At 42.7% G+C, this 22321-nt stretch overlaps 1 long non-coding RNA gene across 1 annotated transcript in view; it reads right to left on the bottom strand.

Annotated features, from left to right (window-relative positions):
• Nucleotides 1-9435: 9435 nt before the first annotated feature.
• The window catches only part of LOC113477594, a 21667-nt gene continuing 8781 nt past the window's right edge, over nucleotides 9436-22321 (bottom strand). The window contains exons 2-3 of the long non-coding RNA XR_003397933.1: nucleotides 10668-10741; nucleotides 9436-9598 (exon numbers count right to left, since the gene is read on the bottom strand). This is a non-coding gene — a long non-coding RNA (uncharacterized LOC113477594). The remainder of the gene's footprint in view (nucleotides 9599-10667; nucleotides 10742-22321) is intronic.

Consider the following 22321-nt stretch of genomic DNA (forward strand, 5'->3'; position numbering starts at 1 on the left):
GGGGGGGGGGGGGGGAAAGACAGACCTGTAGCTGCAATACTTTAACAAGATTTTTCGAAAGAGCAAACCCCCTTTTATTCTTGCCAAGACGTGTTTCACACCCCAAAGCATTTTCTTGTGGTATTTCCTTTGATTTCTGCCTCTTTGCTGACCCTCTCACTGTTTGGCTGTGTGACACTAGACGAAGCTGTGGATCTGCTGAAGGCACCAGGCTCCATCTCTCCTTCTGCCCGCAGAGGGCATCCAAGCTCTTCGCAGGTCCTGTCCTAGAAAAGGCTGATTCAGTCTTGTGAGTAAGGGATTTGGAGAAGTCAGAAGTCAGAAAGGTAACAGGTTTGATTCAGTCCCTCTGAATGACGATGGTCTTGGGGGAGGAATTTTCTAAACTGAGTCTTGAGCAATCCATATTTTTGGAAGTAGGCAGAGATGGAGACAAGCAAAAGGTGAACAGCAAAGAGATTGTGAACGTAATGTATTTGTGATAAACATGGCTTTGGGATGCTTTCCCAAGCTTAAAAATGCAAGATGGGAAAGCAAAGACAGGATTGCTAAAAAAAGGGCTTTTCAGAAGCTGCATCTTTGCAGAAGTGTGGGAGGCAGACAGATCCCTCCTCTTTGCTTCCCACTGCTAGCATGGTCAGCCCTGAACTGCCATCCTGATGCCTCTGATACTCCATTCTTTTTTTTTTTTTTTTGTCATCTTCCACCAAACTACAGAGCCAACTCATTCAACTATGTGGCTCACCCTCAGCTCCTTCACCTGTGTACAAGGTTTCAAGAAATTCCAGGTACTCTCCCAGCCAAATATTGAGCCATCCCAGAACCGCCCCATTTCAAGAGGAAATGCGTTTACCTGACCACAGCTGCTTACCACTCAGCTCCATTTCTGGTCTCCCTACCATGCAGTTAATAATAAAAGATAAAACAATGCAGCAGCTTCAGCAAAGCAGACACAAGGTGATCAAAGCTTCCAGGTACTGTTCTAGTAACAACCTGCATGGTGATAATAATATTCAAAATGACAATTCTATAGCAATGTTTAAAGTTTATTTCCTATCTCCAAAGTAAATTAGACAGATGCATTTCTCTTTATGACAAAACCACCGTGAAAAAATTTAATGGCAGATGACCCTACTAACCCACACACTTTGTGTAGTTGTCTAGTATATAGTTAAACAACTGTCAGTGCAATGAAGTACTTCTCAATCATCTTCTCAAATCCACCCCTTTATAACATGTAGTGCTGGTTTGCATTAGCTTTCACTTTACTGAGGCAGGAGGAAGAAAAGCCACAGAAGTGGCAAACTCCTAGATGAGAGTATTCTTGCACAATGTAGCAAAATTCAGATACTGTAGAAAGAGAGAGGTAATAAATCTATAAGCCAGATGGGAACCAGTGACCAGGAACCATGATGAGACCCCCTTTTTTTAGCAGCAAGAGATGACATGCGTTTACAATTTGAGCTAGATGAAACGTTTACAGGCTTGCACACAGTAAATGTGGTTTATTCCCTGTGTTTCAGAAGTAATTCTCCTTTACACAGGCACTCCTTGAAAGTACTTTATTTGCTATAAGGTGAGTAATGTGGTTATAAGCTGGTGAACTGAGACACAGAAACCCAGTCTAGTTTCCAAAACAGTAGTTTCCAAATTCACTAGTGAATTCGGCAAATGTTTTAAAACAAATTCCTCATAATCTAGTCTATTCAGTTAGTGCATTCCCATATAAATACTGGGTTTCAGTAACACTTGTGGAAAGTATCAACAAAGCTTATGTCCCAGCTTACTCACGCTGGTTGACAGGAATCTCCATCAAGCTTCCTTCTTCAGACTTTGAGAACTGTGACATTAATCATCAGGGTGGTTTGCTGATTAAGGATACCAATTAAACTCAGACACCAGAGTGAAAAAAAGTAGGCGTATTTTACTCAAAATAACTAACTAAATAAATAATGTAACAAAATAATACAGAAAACATACAGTAAGAAAAGACAGAATAGTGCACTCAAACAAACAGGAAAATACAGGGTAATGCATCAAATCATTACTAGCTGAGAGCGAGAGAATAGTGATTAAGAAAGATCCATCACCACTTGCATATATTATCATCACCCAGCCCTGCAGATGCTGGGCAGCCCCGGTTACAGCGAGGGTTTGCAGAGCCCGTCCCGGCAAGGGGGAAATCCTACGCGGTGCCTCCACCCGTAGGTGAGGCTGCCAGAGTCGCTGTGAGCGGGTCCAGCCTTGTATACCCCAAAATCAGCAAGCCAGGAGAGCTGGCACCTTTGTTATGAGCAGAACATCTGGTTTCATTCTCACATTAGATTCCCCCAGAGCCTGGCCAGGGCTCAAGGGAGAAGCTAAGGGAGTTTCCCTGCTTATTTAATTTATTTCTGTTCTTTTTAGAACAAGGCCACATGTCTGGTCCCAAGGCTGGACAGCTGGCTTCATGGCTTTGTTAACTTGCTTCTACGCAAAGAAGAAGAAAGATACATTCAGGATAGACATGTTTTCATTACATTCATCATCACTAGTGAGTATATGATACCTAAGCTACATCTTTCACTATTAAGCATACATAGTTTGTTAATGACTACACACTAAGTTAGCAGCTTTGGCTCAGGGCCTGTTGCTCAGGCTTCAATACTTCAACACTTTAGCACTTTTGACATCAGTATAGGTGGTTTGTTATAACCTAGTACAATGCCTACTAGCACAATGGTTGTTACAAAATACACAGGATTCATCTACAGGTCGACCCTGGCTTGGGCCTGTTGTCCAAGCCTTAGCACTCTGCAGGGTCTACTGTGAAGTCAATCATTCTGTTGCCTCCCAAAGTAGGTGAATGTGTCCTCCATGTTTTCTGAGCTCCTGTGCTTTTTGCGGTCCCTGTTCTGCTGTTGGCCAGGACAGCATCACTGGAGTTGGTGACCTATAGCAGATGAGTTGTCCTAGCTTAATTCACTACTGGTCACCTTCTGCCATACCTGCTTTTTTTCCCTTTTCAGGTTCCCTAGGAAGGATACAGAGACACACGGATCCACGTGGAGATCTGTCTATGGCAGAAAACTCACTGAGCAGAATCTCCTTTCCTTCAAAAATAAATCGATAAATCACCCTCAGAACTTACTTTTCCTATGACTTTTCATTTCAAAAGCAGAATCCGCAACTTCAAATTGTGACACCTTCCTTATGCATGATAGATGTTTTGTCCACGTCACAAATGTAACTGTAATTGTTGGGGTTTCCTCATCTTTGCACAGATCTTCCTTACAGAAATATTGGAAGGTATCGAAAAAATAGGGACTGGTATGTTTTAGTTTGGGTTCGTTCTTATGAAATTTCCACCATAGTCTTCCAGATGTCAACACAGGGATTTCCACCTGTGTCGGGAGGTGGGAGTTGCTATTTTTTGTTATTCTGTTTCATAACATTAGGCTTATATCTGTTCTTCCTTCTTTTGCACTGCAGCTGTTTCCAAGTGTTTTTCCCCCCAAGCATTGCCATGGAGTATAGCTCACACTTTTTGGTCCACACATTTTCAGTCCTAGTAGTACTTTTTGTGAGAGATGCTATCAAGTACCTAATCCTGGACTGCTGAATTTTTTACTTCTGAGGAGATATGGCCACATTATTAATTTATGTACGTGGGTGATGCTCTGTTATGTTCCTGTTCTGCTAGAAAGCAAACCCATTGCCATGCGTTGGTTTAAAACATTTTCACTGTATGTAAAAAATTGATGAGTTGAACCATGAAAGATGTTAATTAACTCCAAGGAGTTTTTGCTACATATTGCTGACAACCTGATTGTCACATATACTAAAAGAATACACAAACCTGCAACTTCTTTTGCAAGACAAATTGTCCCCACTAGTCTGTCTCTCTCCCCTAGTAAGTATCTGAGTACTCAGTGAAGCAACAGAAGTAAACAATTCAGCAGTCTTTTGCTGAGAAACCCTGGATATAAGTAACTGCAGAAGCAAAGAACTTCAAAGCTTCTCAGTTTGTACCTCTGTGTTGTAGAAAATCAACTTAAGGCCTCTTAGAATACACCTTTATTAGATACTGGTTGTGATTATGGGTTTCTCACAGGAAGAAGGAAATAAAAAACCCCACAACTTTATTGTGAGAAACAATACATGGTACTAGGAGTGCCAAGACACCCAGCGATCAAAATAAGCTGTGTGAGACAATCCTTTCCTTAAACCTTTGATGCCCCTGCTCTAGTAAGGAGACCGAAGAAGTCACACTGACATTCACAGAGTCTTTGTATGTAAGAATGGAAGAATTAAATGAGTCTGGGATGTTTAAGAGGAATCTCGGGAGACAGACATCTCTGCTGAAGATAGGCATTAAAAAAAAAAGTTTTTGTCAAAACAAGCTTTAATTTTTAGTTAGTAGCAAAGTGATAAGAGTAATTCCTCAGTAATTGGCATGGCTATGTCATAGAAACATCAATACTGTTACCTACACCCAAACTGAGTTAGGTGAGCCCTTATGTTCAAGTTTTTGAGTTTCATGCAAATTAACTTATCTTGAGACCTAAACAGCAGAGAAGAGCAGATTTGGGACCCATGGTGGGATATGTACTGATCACAGAAACTGGGTGTATTTCATAAAGTTGAGCTTTGCTGATCAGCACAGTTCCTATTTGTAAACTACTCTGGGTCTCTGCTGAACTGGTGCGGGAGAGCTGAGCACGCACACGACCAATGTGATCAAGCAACGCCTGTTTATTGTAACTAAGAAAGCCCTTTTATACTGTTCTCCCGCACACGTGAGTAAGATGCAGTACAAGTCCTCAAGACTGGGCAGTTAACTTAGCCCGCGCTTTAAACCTTCTTACAATTGGATAAAAAGTGCCACATCAGCCTTGCCAGGCTTCCTGCCTTATGTAACTTCCTCTTCCGTCCCAGCGCCTTCCAGGGGTTGTTTCTCTCGTCGAGTTTCTCCTCCCCCATCCAGGGTTACGTCCTTATGGCATTCTTGCTCAGGCTGAGGCTCTTATCAGTCTTGTTCTCACGCAGGATTGCTCACATGTCCATTCTCTCGCAGAAAGCCCTCTAGAATCCCAACAAACTGGTACTTCAGTCTACGTCCTTCAGTAATGCACTAGAAAGGATCGATGCAAATAACACACCGCTTTGTCCTTCTGCAATGCATTATAAAGTCATTTTACTTCATCTGTGACCCTATCATGCACTTTCAAAGGACAACACTTAAGACACCAAGTGAATTTGAATCAATTTATTTCAAAGAGTCATGTCTGAGCTGACTAAGTCTGGGAGTTTCAAAGGACCCCAAATAAATAAAGAATACAATTTCCTTGGTATTTCAAGTGGGACTTTGAGAGTCTGGAATTTCCAAATCCTGTAAATGATTGAAGATATGGTCCACCACACCTTCTACACTTCAGAAAACACTGGAATTATCTCTTGTGTTCTTTAATTTAAGAAATTTACTAACACTACAGTCATTGCCTGCAAAACTATCCACTATACTATGGATATTTTCGTTGAGGAAATTCTCTCACTGGTTTGCTTTAAGCTGTAGATGAGGATGCTGTCTATACCCTAAAAGAAAGGAGGGTAACCTGGATGGCAGTTCAATTCTATTAGATATTCTTGCAGGTAGATAGATTTCTCATCCTGGAAGTCTTCAGTTTTTGAAACAGGTTTCCCAGCTCTGGGGATGAAAGAGAATGAAGTCTGTTAAAATAGTGCATATTTAATAGCAATGTTTAATTCTGTATATTAGAGTTTTTTGTTTGCTTTAATTGATTCCATATCATCCGCAGGTTAGAAGATAAAATTTTGATGACTATAGTATTATATATAGTACTTACATGTCTGTATTGTCAAATCTCTTTCTTTTCAGAGACCTCTTTTCAAAATTGTTTTCAGCTTAACTACTTGACTGAAGGACTAATTTGTCTCCAGGTCTAATCAGTTTCTAACAAAATGTATAAGAGATGTGTGCACTTGTAGGGGGATTTTTTTTTTTTTTCTAGAAACACACAGGGGCAGCAAGATTTCATTTGAATCCTACAACACAATAAAGAAAGAACTGAAATACTAATAACTCATGGAATTCATATTGCAGTGTTCATTTTCAAAGCACTTGGCAAACACTGTGGCTAATTAAATTCCTAATACTACTGTGGAGTTATGGAGTAAGTATTGTTTGCTGAGGACATGCAAAGGTACATGAAGGCAAGATTAGGAGAATGCTACTGAAGGAGGACAGAGCCCCAAGCCTGAGCCTGCAGCACTAACATGTCCTTTGTTCCAGAAGTCAATCGGGATCAGAAGTCAGGAAAATTATTTTGCAGTTCCATGTATTGTGGCCAGTTAGCTTAAATAATAACAGTACTTCATCAGAAGTGTGTGGTAGCAGTCAAAAAGACCCCTGCAGAAAAACTAAACTACTTCAGAGTGCAGACACCAACTGGAGAAAGATTCTTAGAGGCCGTCTCAAGACACCAAAGACAGTGCGTGGTGTGGGTATGAGGATCTGCACTAAGCATCAATGTGGAAGTGACTAAGGGGAGAAAAATTATTCAGTATCATGGTTAACATTTACTTCAGAAACTTTCATGTGAAAATTTGACCCTAGAGTTAAAAAGAATGAAAGAAGAGCTGCTAAAATGGCAGCTACAGATGCTTCCTGGAAGCTGCTCTTACATAGCATATTCACAAGTTTTGACTGTTACTACTGCTAACTTTAGCTAGCTCCCATTGTCTCCTGCTTGCACACAGAGTTGCAATGTATAACTTGCAAACATCACAAGAGTACTCTCTCATTGGAACAGGTGTTGTGCTGAAGTCAAAATAGAAGTAAGAAATGAAAGATCAGTTCTCAGCATGCAGCTGGGCTGTCGTGACGAATAAAGAGACAGTTTTAGGGATTTTACCATTTTTAGCAGTACATAACAGGGTAATGATTTTTAGTCCTGTCAATGCAATTTTTTTTTTTTTTTTTAAACAAAGGGAGTGTGTTTGATGGCCTTGTTTCAACAAGTTAATCAGAAAGATCTGAAGAAAAAGTTGCTCCTGCCTACTGGTATAAAAATACTGCCTATCACTAATGGAAAGAAATGCATGAATGACTGGTGATTTACTGGTGGGAAGTGATATGGAAATAAACACCCTTTTTCCTACAGCTCCCCAGAGGTGGGATCTACCCAGGTTCTAACCCAACGTGTCTGGAAAAGAAAGGTGACTTTTAGGGAGTAAGGTGGTGAGCCTCACCCTCTCCATACCAAAACCAATCCTTTGGAGGTTCAGCTCACTTTGCAGTAGTCTTCTCTAATCCTTAACATGAAAGAGATATAATCACAGTGAGGCCATTCTTTGCTTTCTGTTGAGCTTGCTGATCACTCACTTGCTTTTACATTTTTTACTTTTTTTTCCTCCTCCTCAACAAAACAGAAGTTTGCACTCAGGATAGCGAGATGATCGTAGCTCATTGGAATAGATCTCCCTGCACCTGAATGCCAGTATCTTTCAATCAACATTCAGTAACTGGCCGTGGATGAGCTCTTAAACTATTATAAAGCTAAGCAAGCTGAGTTTATTGAAACTGCTTGTGATGGTGGTCAACAAGACTTGTGCTGTTTGCAATGCAGGACAAGAGCGTACACACAGTTACTGTGCAGCAGCTCAAGGCACGTATTTACAAGTGAGGATTGGCAATGTCCTCAAGCATGCTTACTTTCTTACCATTTTCTGAGTATACCTTGAGTTATTTGGACACAAGAGAAACTAGCCACCCTCCTCACTGCATCTATAATGCTTTACAGGCTAAGTATCAGGCCAGTAGGGATTACTGTCTGTGTTAGATGCCAAACACCCTTGAACACAAAGTATCAATACTGAAACTAACGATTTTGAAATTAAGTAAAGACTGAAGATGAGAGATTCGATGGGAAGGTCCATGTTTTGGCTTCCCTGTCCAAGTTATGCATGACACTGCCTTTGATCACCAGGGCTTTAGGAAGCAAAAATCAGGTTCCCAAAGGTATTTAGGTATGTAAGGGCTAAGTACCTAAGAACATTTAAAACTGTTTCAAACATAGTTTAGCTGTTAAAATCCTTTCCATGAGATGTAACTGATAATAATGTTTTATGTGGGTTCAAAAAGTGACTGTACAATTTCAGTCCTGAAAACGCTATTAAATATGGAGTTGCTGCCAGGGCTCAGTAAGTCTGAGTCACAAATCGCTGGAGGATAGAGGAATACATTGGGAATGTATCACTGCATCATTTCCCGGTTTTGATATTGTCCTGTACCCATGCACTATGGACTGAATGATAAAGAGAGACTAAGAGGTTAAGCTATTTCTCTCATTCCTAAAAGATCTATGACTACAGTTCTTATATTGAATGACTGAAATCATTATTCGGCTGAAAAACAGATACCAGAGTATCTGCAGCTCATTACACCAAATTCACAAATTTAGCTCATGTAAGCTGGCATGATGGTCTGGACCTTCCAAATGGAATATACAGTCCTGGATCTCCTATTTTACCATAGCTCATCCAGGCATAAAAATCTGCACAGGGTACAGGAGGAGGATATGCAATGAAAGCCTAAAGTTTCATGTGAAGAGTTTCACAATTCTTTCATTTCAGTGCCCGGGAAGCTGATGGAGCAGCTCATCCTGGGTACCATCTGCAACACATGAGGGACAGCCAGATGCTCAGGCCCAGTCAGCATGGGTTTATGAAAGGCAGGTCCTGCTTGACAAACCTGATCTGCTTCTACAACAGGGCGACCTGCTTATTGGATAAGGAAAAGGCTGTGGATGTTGTTTACCTTGACTTCAGCAAGGCTTTTTACACCGTTTCCCACAGCATTCTCCTGGTGAAACCGGCTGCTCGAGGCTTGGATGGGCACACGCTTTGCTGGGTAAAAAACTGGCTGGACGACCGGGCCCAAAGAGTTGTGGTGAATGGAGTTAAATCCAGTTGGCAGCTGGTCACTAGTGGTGTCCCCCAGGGCTCGGTGTTGGGGCCACTCCTGTTTAACATCTTTATTGATGACCTAGACAAGGGGATCAAGTGCACCCTCAGTCAGTTTTCAGATGGCACCAAGCTGGGTGGGAGCAAGCTGGCCCTGGGACAGCCCCCCTCTCCTCCTTCACAACTCCAGGTACCTGCTGCAACTGGCCAAGGGGTCAGAGATCCTGCTTCCTTCCGATGCATGAGACCACAAGAGTAAAGAAAGGCTGAGGTGCTGGGCTGCAGGCACAGGAGGGATTGTTACTCCCTGCAAGAAACATGATGCAGGAAATTCGACAGGTTTGTAGTTGGTCATGACATCATCATGGGTTTTTGTGCAACAGCACATGGATGATCCTTAAAATAACACATACACAGGCTAGTGAATATGCTTCATGAAAAATAGCAACTGTATCTACTCACCTTTGTATGTCACAAAGCCTATATGGCTAATGATAAAGTAATTTTCCTTAGTGTTTAAGTGATTAACCTTCAAGGCTTATCTTCTGCATTTACTGCATTTTCTTCCCATGTCTTTGAACCAGGTCTGTCGCGTTGAAGAGTCACAGTTCCCCCTCTGGCCACCCAGTAGCTCCTCAGGGCAAAGAAGCACATGGTAAAGTGAGCAGACCAAGTTATTTATCTGACAAGCATCAAAATATATTTGCCCTTGTTTTACCCAATTTGCAGGGTGCTCACAGACTTCTGAATTTCAGGGGTGTTCTCCATTATGCAATAAGGAGCAGTCCACACTCATCTGCCACGGATTCACAGCAGTATGAACATTTCTTATTACAAACACCTTGCCAGGCAGCACATTCCACTCCCATCTCCCAAAGCACTCCTTCGTTTCCAAGTCAACTTGTTCAGTTCAGAGAGCTCTGAAGCGGAGAATACTGAATGATCACTACTGCAACGAAGAGTCAAAATTTGAGAATAAGGTGTTTAAGAAATGGAACCATCAATAACAGGATCAACAGTGTGCATCTGCGGCTCGTGTTTGGCTTCTCAGATGCAACACCTCTCCAGGCAGAATGCAACACCCAAAGTGTTTCTTAAATCATCAGACATGCAGATGTCTGACCTGGGCCAGACTTAACAATAAGATTATACAAGCAGGACATATCTTCGTGGCAGCACACAAGTGTGAAACTAAAAGAAAGAGGTACCTTTTGAGCTACTCCATGCAGATTCATACCACACAGATGTGTCACCTGTATGAAATGAAAAGGGCAGTAGAGAAAAGCCACCATCTCCAGGCCAGAGGTCAGGCTGGGAAAGGGTATTGTAGTGGACAGAACATGTGGGCTGCTCCGATACACAGACCTCACTCATGGTGGAAAAGACGGGCAAAACAGGGTTTGGAAAATATTAATGATCAAAGGAAAAAATCCACAATTGCTTGAGCTGGGGTGCCCACCAGTGCCCTCATGCAAGAGCTGACTGAATTGACCAGGCAGTGGGAGCTGGGGAATGAACACGAGGCAATGATTGATTTGGGCCCATCAGCACAGCTCCCTGCAATGATGCAGTAGAGCTACTCAGCTCCCCAAACCTGTGGTGTATCACCTTTGAGCAGACAGCAGTGTTCAGAAGAACAACACAGAGCCTTCCGATGTCTTGCAAGAGCTCTACAGTTTGAAGCTACAAGTTCAGCCAATCACCTTGTCTCAAGTCAGTTCTCTGTCACAAATCAGTCCACCTCATCTCTGCAGAGACCAGCTGGAGAGCTACTGACCTGCCCAGAGAATTAATCATTAATTACACTGGGGAAGCACACAGGCACAGCCCTGGCATCCAACAACAGCAGGATGGTAATTTCTCATCCTGATATCAGAGTTATAATGTTAAGGGCATAGATCTTCCCACACTAGGGATGCCACATTTCCTGCAGAATGGTGACTAGGGATAGAAGATGACACTCAGACATTGGTAGGTAAGTCAATCATTGCACATACTCTAATTAAAACCAGAGCTCTCTGCCAATAGAAAAAGACATATCCAGGATGAGTCTGAACAGACCTCATTAGTCCACTACCTACCAACAAGAAGAGGAACAAACATTTTAAGGTCATAGCAGATCTCTACTAAAGGCACTTTATGGTTTAACCCCAGTCAGCAACTAAGCACCACACAGCCACTCACTCACTTCACTTGTGCACCTGCTTGCTGGCAGAGCATGGGAAACTGAAAAATACTTCACTTAGGATAAGCACTACTTAGCAACAACTAAAACATCAGTGTGTTATCAATGTTATTCTCACACTAAATGTAAAACACAGCACTGTACCAGCTACTAAGAAGAAAATTAACTATCCCAGCTGAAACCAGGACAGACATAAAGACACTTCCCATCAAAAACATTTCTACAGAGATGAAAACTTGTCAAAGGCTCAGTAGTGTCTTCTCCTGGTGTGAGAAGCTGATACTAAGAATCTACTAAGAAAGCATAGTAAAGAAATAATTTTAGGAATTAAACAGTGGTTTCACATAGCTAGACACTCCAAAGGCCACAGCAAATACAGAGAGTTAATCGGATATAAAATCGTTAACAACACACAAGAAGCATGGGATGAATAATTCTCCATCATCCTAATGACTCAATGCTTTTTTCCTGCTGCACCTAGATTTTTTCCTTACAAGGCAACGACCACTTAACCTCAACAGCGACAGATTGACACTGAAATACCAGACGAATGGCAGCCAGCCGGGGTACTAACTAGGCTGGTGTTTGCATACACGATAGTACTGGATTTTGATTTGAGCACTGCCATTAAGACTCTAAACTCTGCTGCAGCCCACTAGGCAGAGGTGTAAGTGGTATCAACTTGATATCAGACCCTAACATCAACAAGGCAATGGCATCCATGATCAAAAGAGATCAGACCATCAAAGAAGGGAACTGTAACTCATAACCCAGTCTTCTGAGGTTCATCCAAAATGTGACCTGAGGCTTGGCTGTGACCTTGTCTTCACTTCAGTCAGAAAAACTTCTTGTAAATGGAGCACAAACTAAAGTAAGCGAGAAAGGTAAATGAAAAAAAAATAAAGGAAAGAAACTATGGAGTCAGAAATAGTCACCTAAGGACTCAAAAATAACAAGAAAAGGTATAAAACCCTCAGCAAAAATTAGAGGGTCAGAAGATGGACACCTGGTAAGATGAAGGACTGGCCCACTCTGAGAAACAACGGTGGGCACCACCTCCCCACCTCACTGACAACTGCCTGGCTAGCAGAGACTCATCACATACCCGTGCTGGGCTGGCAAGCACATCAACGCTTAGCCTAGCAGCCTGTTACTCCCAGCTGATCACTCTGTGGCTTAGCCAGAACAGAAGATAATTGTCACACAGTCATAAACTATGTATACTGCTGCTTTCCAGTGTCTACACATGGTTGAAGATGCCCATTAAAAATGACCCGAAGAGCTGAGGTTTCCATTCACAAAGTATTCCTGCTCCCATGGGTCTTTTCCACCTCTGTGCCAGAACTTACCACCTCCTACAGTTGTGCTTTGTCACATATTAAGATCCATATTAAGAACAGCTGCTAGAAAATCTGGGGGAGAAGAGTAGTCAGTCAGGGTCATGTCCCATAGGTCTACCAGTGCACAGAGTAGGGAGGCAAACGAACAACAGGAACCACTGGTTAGATGTCAGAAGGGTGGTCACTTCATCCACCAGTCTATCAGATGCGAGCACAGGAGTCTATCTCAAGATGTTATGAATCACCTGTCTGTGATCCTGCTCCCACAAGTACCAGTGGAAGCAGTAGCGTGTTACACTGAAATCACAGTTCAGCTTGTGAGCAGAAATTTATAGCAACAGTAGACTTTTCTATAATGCTTTTGACAATTTCTCCTCAACCCAAAGCTACCTTCTGCTGAAGGCATGCTGAGTTCTAAAGCCAGGCAGTCAAATAATAATCCAGACGGTGTGATCATGAAATACTCAAGGCTACAGTTTCTAAGCTTCAAATTCACTTGCCATCTGCTTTGCTGCTTCTTTCACCAGAAGTGCCCAGTATTTTAAAGCTGGCAAAGAAATTGTATTTCTACATTAGCTGCAGGCTGTAATGGTCTCTGCCCCCTAAAAAATTAAGGAGGGAGAGGACAGCATGCAAGGTACAGAAATAAGATTTTGAGAACCGCTTCAGGGACTTTTGGGACCTACTCATCCAAATGCAACTCATTTTGATAGATAACTGGTTTGCAAGAAGTAATTATGGAGGTCAAAAGAATGAAGCATCCAGTTCCCATTAACTTTTCCAGGACCTGAACCTGTTCTGCCTGTCATTGAATATCTACCCCAGATATCTAAGAGTTGGAGGGGGCTTTGTTTGGTTTTTCTTCTTTAAATAAGAGTCAAAGCTTCTCTACTCCCCAGAAAACTTCTAATATTTTTTCCCAAAGTCTCCAAACAATGAATATGCACTTAAACTTGTTTATACGAGTAGTTCCAAGATTTAGGTTTGCATGTCAAGGTTGGGAAGCTGAAGGATTCATAAACGGCATCTCTTCCCTCCTCCATAAGCTGCTCTCATAAGAAGATAATGAACATTGAACTTGACAAAACCTGTTATATAAGTTGTCTGAAAGTAAATACCCGAATATTACTTTAACCCATGCAACCCTCAAGGGGTTCTGACGTTCTAAACATTCATTGTCACTTTTAATTCGCATCCTCAAAGTTCAAACACTTTACAGCTCCAATCCCCCTATCATTCTTCAAGTCCTATCTCCGGAATCACTTGAGCACATGGAAAATGCATCTCACTGCCACCAGAGCTGGCCTTCCAGTCCCACAGAGGTGTGGCCTAACAGCAGGATCTGCAAGCACTTGCACAAGGCAGATATTGTTAATGCATAGTAGCCTTGGGAAACCACACCAAACAAACAAGAGAATGTTGAACAAAAAGTTAAAAGATATTTTTTTTTCCTTAACACAGAAGAGTCATTGGCATTTTATTTTACCTTCACATACAGAGGAAGGATTATAAAAACTAAGTCACTCTATAATTTTTTTGTTCAACATGTGTTTTTGTCCTCCAGCTGAACTGGTAATCTGAAAGGAAAAGGAAATAATGTATTTCTCACCTCTCCTTGCAACCTTGGTTTCACAATTTCCTCCAGTTTCACTTAAAAGCCTGAAAAATAAATTGACCCAACCCCAGCCTACGCTACCTCCCGCCACTCTTCCAAAGATGGATCTGTGTCCAGCTTTTATTGCACTGAAAGGTAGCAAAGTAATTTTTGAAGAAGAGAGAGGGATAGGGAAAAGAAAGAGATAAAAACTGAAAGATATTTCTCTTCTTAAAAGTAGTATAAAAAAAACAAACATGGGCAAATATAACTGCTTTAATTAGTCTTTTCCATCATAAATGCTACTTTTATTTCAAGATTTTGCAGAAGCTGCCTATGGTACAGCATGTTTGTGCTGGATTTTGCTGTGGAACAGTAACATGAAAAAGATTAGTAGCTACTGGCAACAGGGCAGGTGGCTGGGCTGTTCTGGCAACTTGTGCAGACCTGTCCAGAGCTGGTCTGGCCTGCATGGGATGAACAGGACTACAGGGGATGACTCTGAAGCAATAGTAGGAAGCAACAGTAGTGGCCACTATTTTTTGCAAGTGCCAAGTTAAAATCTACTCCTTGTCTCCTTTTTCTCTCAAAAAGGATAAAGATGAAACTAATTTCAGACTTTGCTAAACCAGTCATTTCTGAAAAATCACAGAATGGTTCAGGTTGGAAGGGACCTTTACAGATGATCCAGTCTAACCCTGGTGCCACGGGCAGGGACATCTTTCACTAGGATCAGGTTGCTCAAGGCCACATCCAACCTGGCCTTGAACACTGCCAGGGAGGGGGCGGCCACAGCTGCTCTGGGCAACCTGTGCCAGGGCCTCACCGTCCTCATCATAAAAAATTTCTTCCTTATGTCCAATCTAAATCTACCCTCCTTCAATTTAAAACCATTGCCCTCTGTCTTGCGACTACAAGCCTTGGTAAAAGTCTCCACCAGTCTTTCTTAAACAGTCCCCTTTAAATATTTAAATAAATATTTAAGGGGCCTCAATAAGATCTCTCTGGAGCCTTCTCTTCAGGCTGAAGCACTCCAACTCTCTCACCCTCTTGCCACAGGAGAGGTGCTCCAGCTCTCTGATCATTTTCCTGTCCCTCCTCTGGACCCACTTGAGCAGGTCCATGTCCTTCTTATGTTGGGGGCCCCTGTTTTGCCAATTATTAGGCCTAGCTTAAAGGACACAGCCAGCATAAAGATGAACCAATAACCAAATTCTATTTGATACAAAAGGGTCAGTACATGAGTGAGCGCTGGGGGTGCAAACAAGTTGGATTATACATAATTGACATCAATCCCACTGACCCCAACAATGACACCGCACAACCAATAATAGGTGGAATAAATGGTGACATGCAGTTTCCCATAGAAGGGACGGGAGACAACCAAGTCAACAAACCAAACACATCAGACCAAGGAAGCCACATACTGAATCTCCACACAGCCCACGCTTACAAAGGCCAGACCTGACTGGAGCCCAGTCCCAGGAGGTCCTTCCCCAACAGGAAACTCTGCACAGGGCATCCACCTCACAGACAGACACTGCCCCTCCTGCAAGTGGTCCCAGCTTTCATCCCTCAGTGGGACACCTGACCTTTGCTTACTTAATGAAGACACCTGGGGCTCATTTACCCAATGGCTCTCCCTGCAAGGCTGGCCCCACCCTGGAGGGAAGATTAAAGGCAAACTCACCCCCCCTTTGGGAAGGGCTGTGGGAATCACCCATATGTCAACCTTAATCTGGGGCTTGGGGTTGAAACCCCAGCGTTTCAGCCCCAGAGCTGGATGCAGAACTGCAGGTGTGGTCTCATGAGAGTGGAGTAGAGGGGGAGAGTCACCTCCCTTGACCTGCTGGTCACACTTGTTCTGATGCAGCCAGTAGAAAATATTTTAATATAGCCATGAAGATCTGGAGTTTTACTTACCTGGAGACAACCCATGCAAACCCTGGCCGAGGGAATGAGAGCTGACATTCCCTAGCCACAATGATATCAAAACCACATCTGCTTTTCTCTCCACCATGATATTTCATTAAAACAGTTACAACAGAGATCATTTCAAGGTAAACTAAGTTATATTTTTGCACTATCTGCTCATGCTGCTCTGGGTCTGATGGGCCTGGAGTTAACTTTCCCCACAGCAGCCCACATAGTGCTGTTCTTCGTAGTTGCAGCTAGACCAGTGTAGATAAACCCACCGATGCTTTGGCTGTCACTGAGCTGTGTTTGCATAGCATCAAGGCTCTCTCTCCAACACCCCCCTAGAGGCAGTAGGCTGGGGATCGGCAAGAGATGGGGAGGGGACACAGCCAGGAGAGCTGATCTAAACTGAACAAAAGGTACTCCATACCATAGGATGTCACGCTTGGCAATAAAAGCTAAGAAAAAGGAGGAGGAGGAGGAAGGCAGAGTGGGTCATTTGTTAGTAAGAAGTTGAACTTTCAAAGCAACCGTTACATGTAACTGAGGTCCTATTTCCCACAGTGGGTCTGGATATCACCTGGTGGTAGGAAGTAGAGAATAAAAATATAATTTTTCTTTTCCACTTCGCTTCTGCATGCAGCCTTTTCTTTTTTTATTAAATTGCCTTTATCTCAAGCTATGAGGTTTTTTTATCTTATATCTTCCCCCTGTCCTGCCAATAAGAGAGAGAGAGAGAACAGCTGGGGGGCACTTGGTAGCCAGACAAGGTGCTACATATGCACAGAGTTGTGATGAACAAATCAAGGTTTCATGCAAGTTTTACTTGCTTGAATTTGCTGGCTTCATATTCTTTTGACATGATTTTTCACTTTTTTAAAGTGCAATTAAGCATAGAAACCTGCCTTAAGAGCTGAATGTTTTAACATTCTTCTGTTTTGCTATCTGTGGTATTCTAGTACAGAAGTTAAAAGATTTAAGCAAGAACATCTTGTATTTCCTATTTTATTTAGGCCAGAGTTTATTCACACAGTAAGTGCTAAGGGTTGCAGAGAGCTACAGATTTTTAAAAGCCCCTTCTTCACACCTATACACTTGAAATGTTTCAAATCACGCAAACATTCTGGTTACATTGTTTCTTACAGCAAATAAATGAGAAACTGTAGACCATGACCCAGCAAAGCCACACACATTTACAGACCTTCAACAAAACCAAGACACCACAAATTCAGTTCTGCAACACAATGCATTTTGAAGTGCAGTGCCTAGTTTTATGCTTTCACACCTACCTCTATTAATCACAGATGAGGAAAAATCTTCCTAGCCACAGCCCAAACAATGGAATTGCTAAGACTTCTGAAACCAAAGAGATCATAAAATGAAAGATACTTCCAATCTCACAGAAAACATTCACTTCGCTACCTCAAAGAATAATTACTTTTCTTGTGATTTGGTGCACACTATAAACTTGTGAGTGAACATAATCTTTAATTGATGGATAAGAATATATACTGTTAGGAGTGAAGTATCTCAGAGTTGCTCAGGTTTGTGTTTTCCCTGATAGAAAATCAATCAATCAATCAATCAATCAATCAATCAATCAATCAATCAGAACATAACCACCTTCTCTTGCTTTTTATTCTTTGCTGTAGAGATGAGACAAGAATAAAGCAACAACTTCCTAACCTTCCATGCATCTGCCATGCTGCAAATGATGTCAGGTACAAACAGCCCAGCCCAAAATTCTCTCAACTGCACAAAGACCGCTGTGATAGAAAGCACAGAAAGCCAAACTCAATCAAGAAACCCTAGGGAACAATGTGGTCCAGAGGTTTACAAATAACCCTGGGATGGGGACCACAAAGCTTTTCTATAAGACTATTGAACTGAGGAAAACAGGGACTATTCTGCCTTCAGTTTGCTCACCATTCCCACCAGCATCAATTGCAGCTGTGCATATGCATAAAGAACTGACATCACCACATGCCAGACTTCCTTAGTTGGTACGGAAATACTAAAAGGGGACCATGCTGGCACACTAAGTGTCTTAAATCTGAGACTGTTAGCAAGGTATTGCATAAGGTTCATTAAGCAAAGACGCCACTCTGTTGTAACCAAAGGATATGGATATGACCATATGCAGAATCTGCTTGCAGCCCTGGTGATACCAACCTCCTTACTACCATTCACATCTTAGTTGTTCCACAGTAGCACACCATTTTCCAAAATACTTAATGTCCATAAAAAATGTGGTCCTTAGCAGGTTGAAGGCACCTCTGATCTACTCTATTTCTTTCCTGATCAAAGGGGATGCAGAGCACACACACAGTCAGCTCATTCACATTATCCTACAAAACCTGATAAGCCTCATTAGGTTCATTGCTGACCCCAAGTAAAGCTTCTGCTGTAATGACTGCAGTTAACACCCTGCAATAGATTTGAAACTGAGCACACAGAACTTCGTATTCAATTTTAGAAAGCACTGTTCTCAAAAGAGAATAGTTGTTGTTGGGGGGCAGGGTGGAAGAATGTGACCATTTCACTTGCTGTAGGGAATAACAGGCCATAATACGCCAGACCCCCAATGCTTTCACTGTTTTAACCACTTCTAGGACAGAAGTTCAGCCTTGGATCCACTTCAGTCCAAACTCTTTACACTGTCAAAGCTGGACTTAAGTCCCAATTCGTTTTTCAGGCTTCTCTGCATTGAACTGATATCCCAACTGTAAGCACTGCCAACATAGCTGTACCCCTGCCAAAGCTTTACCACCAGCCTGTACTGACCTACTATGGCCACCACTTAAGTCCAGGCCAAAGCATAGACTTGCTCATTGTTTGTCTGCATGCAAAAAACTTCTAAATTTCTATTTTGCTGATAGGGGAAGCACAGACAATCTTTTGCTGGTATATAGTTTCTAAATATAAGCTTGTTGAAACACATGAGACAACTTTATCAAGAAATAAGACAAGATGATTTAAAACTAGGAGTTCACTGTCCTGCTGAATATGTGTGTGTTGGTAAAGCCTGCCCTGTGTTAGCGAATGTATGCTTGAAAAAAGGCAATTATTCCATATGTAGTATAGCAGCAACATGATGAGAAAGTAGCTCTCGAGAGCCATCTGTCAAGATCCCACCTCCCACCGAAGAGGACAAGTAGTGACTTGTTTGGTTTGGTGAATCAGCAAGCAGGAACACTAACCACTGAGGCAAGGTACCAAAGCACAGGCAGCTGTCAGTGGTTTGGTGTATTTTATATCATGTATGCTCATCCAGCAGAGTTTTCTAGTGTCCTTCCCTCTGTCCTCCAATAACCTTAATCCCACAACACAGTTACTAATATAGAAGAACCACTTAGTCCTCAGTGCACAAAACAGCAAGCACATTTGTGTATATTGTGGGCAACAAAATGCCTACCTATGATGCTTACCTGGAGTGAGGCAGCTCAGTGTTTCTTCTGAGACTGTCACTGGTTTTAGTGCCTGCAGAGCTGTACCCACTAATGCTTGCCCATCCCACTAGTTTTCTGGGAAGACTCGGTTGCAGTTTTAGATAAAAGATGTCAAAGAATTAATTCAGGGATTGATTCAGGATTTCAGGGTTCCCCAGCAGTTCCAGTCTGGGGGATAATCTTCACTGCAAAAGAATTTCACGGCAAAATTCATTGAGAGCTTTTCAATTCATCAGAATGGGCACCGCTTTGCATGCCTGTGATACAAACTCACAACTCTGTTTCCGTGGATTTTTTTTTCTGATTTCCTATGCCATTACTGGCTAATGTTTCATTTGCAAGTCAGGGACATCATATTATCCTGAGAAAGGCAGCAGGTTACAGTTGGCACCAAGTGGGAACAGGAATGATTTAGTTGTGAAATGCTCTTGTCAGATATTTGAGCTACGTTAAGATGCTTTCCATTACAATAATTTCTCTCTCATACATTTAGCAACATGACTTTCTAACACAACACCAGAATAATAAAAGTAATTTTTATGAAAGGCTCCCTCCCACAAATGCCATGCAAGTTTGGCTCCTCTTTATACATAGATCTATTACTGCCTGTTTCAGAACTTAAAGGCTTCCTTACACTGATACTGATGTCAGTAGTGTCTGGAGAAGGAATAATTCAGGGAGTAGGAGGACAGAAAGCCTACTAAGGAGATCTAGAAACATCTTCCTCTGCAATGTATTTGTTTGCATTGTATCCCTGCAGCCCAACACATTTCAAAAACAAGATAAATGTTCTCTAGAGTTATCCTCATATAGGTATAAATGACAGGAGTAGAAAAAGGTGATTCAAAAGTATCTTTAGAGCTCCCCCATCACCATCTTCATTTTCAGTACCGAAGGCCAAATTCAGAAACATCGCTAAAACTAGTAACTTCGCATGACTTATTTCTTAGCATCCAATTCAAACAACTTGCAATTTGCAAGCTTAATGCTTCCATAATATTAATCAGTCAGGAGCTTTGCTGAAGAGTACGTGAGTGCAAGGTTTCCCTGCCTGCCTCCCCAACTCAGTCATCCAGCCCTGCTTGCTCCAGCACACCAGTGGATTTGTTGTTCCTCATTCCCATCCCTCCAGGAAGGATCAAGGTGCCTCCTTTCTTCCCATGCTCCCTTATTTTGTCTGTTTTTCACTGTGTCAGAAGCCCTGTTGGGTGCTGCCCTCTTCTGAGCCTCTTTCGCTCCCTCACTCTGCACACCCTCATCCTCACCTTTTCTTTCTGCTTGGGAAAGAAATCACTGGGTTAACAAAAGCAGGGCTCTACAAGGAAGTTTTACTCAGCCACTTTGCCCCATCTCTCTCCCTCCTTGTTCCCTCAGTGAAGGTTACCAGCCTCTGAGCTGCGCCAGTTCAGCTGCTTTCGATAGGAGGGAGGGAAAATTCACTGGCTATTATTTCAGACCATTCCACAGATTATTTTTTGTTGTTGTTTTTTTAACAACAGAACCACACAGGGAGTTCTACCTCCCTGATAAACCACTCCTTCATTGTCACAGTCCAAGACTAGCACCTTTTCACAGCTCATCTTTATTGTCTAGAAGAGACAAGCAGCTCTTCCTAACACAAAACAGCAGCAGGCAGGCTGGTGCAGTGGTGGCAAGGAGACTCAACAGGAAAGCAAAATACAAGGCAAAGTGGCCGTGGTACTGTCAAACAAGGCAATGGGAGAAGGCAACATTACTCCTGCAACTTTTGCACAGAGGTCTCATCACTTTTTGGTTTTTACATCATTTTTACTGGCATCAAGACAGGTGACTTTTCAGCAAGGGGTTGCAGCGCAGGGGAACAAGCGCAGAGGAGGGCAACAAAACTGGTGAAGGGCCTGGAGAATAAATCCTGTGAGGAGCAACTGAAGGAGCTGGGACTATTTACTTTGAGGAGGAGAAGGCTGAGGGCAGACCTCAGCACTCTCTACACCTCCCTGAAAGGACACTGGAGAGAGCCTGGTGCTGGTCTCTTCTCACAGGTCATTAGCGACAGAACAAGAGGGAATGGCTTTCAGCTGCAACAGGGAGGTTTACACTGGACATGTGGAGAAAAGGTTTCCCAGAAAGACTGCTCAGACAGGGGAATAGGCTGCCCAGGGAAGGACTGCAGTCACCATCCCTGGAGGTGGTGAAGGGTCGTTTGGATGAGACGGTGGGGGCTATGGTGCAGGGGAGAACTTTGCACCATACTGGGGCTGAGGGTTGGACTTGATGATCCCAAGGGGTTTTTTCAACCTGAACCATTCTGGGATCCTGTGAAATTTAGAGAGGCTACAGTGATTGTCAACAGGCGTGCAGTTAGGTCTCGCTTTCCTTAACTGAGAGAAGAATAGAAACATCTAGAGTATCTGGTTTAGCTGAGAGTTAGAACATGTCAAAAAACAGACAAGAAACACCTTCTTGAAATCAAGGACTAAGCGTCTTGAAAATGTTTCCTCCCCTCTAATTAGACACCGCCCTTTCCAGCTGTGGGACCCGACCCCTTGTGGCAACACCTTCTATCTTGTCTGCCTGAGGCAAATTACCATCTGACACAGAGGGATGCTGTGCCCAGTTACATAAGGCCTGGCCTAGTCCTTATCTATGAGGGCAGCAACAAGTTCTCAGGTGAACATCCCTTTTGTCTGACAGTGGAAATGAGGAATCGAGCTGGCTTCTTGGGGAAAATCCTCTAAGAGCTCAAAGGACCAAAACGCGGTGACTTTTCCACTGACGGGAGGTGCAGGGGGTGCTGGGCCAGAGTCGCAGGCCCATTCGCTGCCGCACAACTTGGGGCTCCCAGCATCTGAATGGCTGTAGCATGAGCTACACTGTCCTCCTTTCCTTTTAA

This window comes from Athene cunicularia (assembly GCF_003259725.1).
Source record: "Athene cunicularia isolate RWA chromosome 2 unlocalized genomic scaffold, athCun1 chr2_part2, whole genome shotgun sequence".
Taxonomy (NCBI): Eukaryota; Metazoa; Chordata; class Aves; order Strigiformes; family Strigidae; genus Athene; species Athene cunicularia.